This window comes from Bison bison, unplaced genomic scaffold (assembly GCF_000754665.1).
Source record: "Bison bison bison isolate TAMUID 2011002044 unplaced genomic scaffold, Bison_UMD1.0 scf7180017864053, whole genome shotgun sequence".
NCBI classification, from domain to species: Eukaryota; Metazoa; Chordata; class Mammalia; order Artiodactyla; family Bovidae; genus Bison; species Bison bison.
In genome coordinates, this window is record NW_011494625.1 from 2212449 (window position 1) to 2213248 (window position 800).

The 800-nt window shown below is 48.9% G+C and overlaps 1 protein-coding gene across 1 annotated transcript in view; it reads left to right on the plus strand.

Moving 5' to 3' along the window:
• The window catches only part of DSP (desmoplakin), a 34311-nt gene that overhangs the window by 3913 nt on the left and 29598 nt on the right, over positions 1 to 800 (plus strand). The window lies entirely within an intron of this gene.

Below are 800 nucleotides of genomic sequence, written 5' to 3' on the forward strand. Positions count from 1 at the left end.
TCCACAGAGCGAGCATGGTGCAGACGGGCCTGCAGACTCCTGCGGGAGTTATGCAGATGTGGTGCAGGAGTTACACTCAGTCCTCTGACCCTGGTCTTCCCATGAGGGAAGCACAGACGTTCTCCGGGAAAGGCCCCCTTGCTTGATAATTTCGCCTCTTTTTTGGGTCTCTAATACAAATCACCTAAACCCACTACCTTCATCTTTTGTGGAATCACGAAGCTGCCGAGCAGTGAATTAAACAGGCCTGCCCAGGAGGGTGTGCTCCTTTTCAAAAGTCGAGTTTGCTGTGAGGTGTTCACCGTACTTCCACTTAGGGGGCAACAAAAGCCTTTGGTGCGGTCGTTGACTTTTGAGTCTGAGATTAAGTTGAGGACTTCCCTGGTGTCTCAGTGGCTAAGACTGGGTGCTCCCACTGACGGGGGCCTGGGGTACATCTCTCAGCGAGCTAGAGCCCACATACCCCAACTAAGAGTTCACCCTGCAATGAAGATAGAAGGTCCTGCATGCTGCAGCTGAGACCCGCTGAATAAATATTTTAAGTGAATAAATATTTTTAAAAGAATGAATAAAATAGAGCCCAGCTAAGTTTACTGCATACAGAAATGAGACTCATAGAGTCGAAGATGCCATTTTATGCAGAGGTGTGTAGTCTGATTTTGTGTGATCATGGTATTCAGAGCGTGGGGTCCTAGGAGACCCCCGGGCTGGAACTCATGAGAAAGTAGAAGATGCTACCAGGTTGGGCAAAGGCAATTACCCTTGCTGTGATGCTTCAGGCTTGGAGCAGCAGAATACTT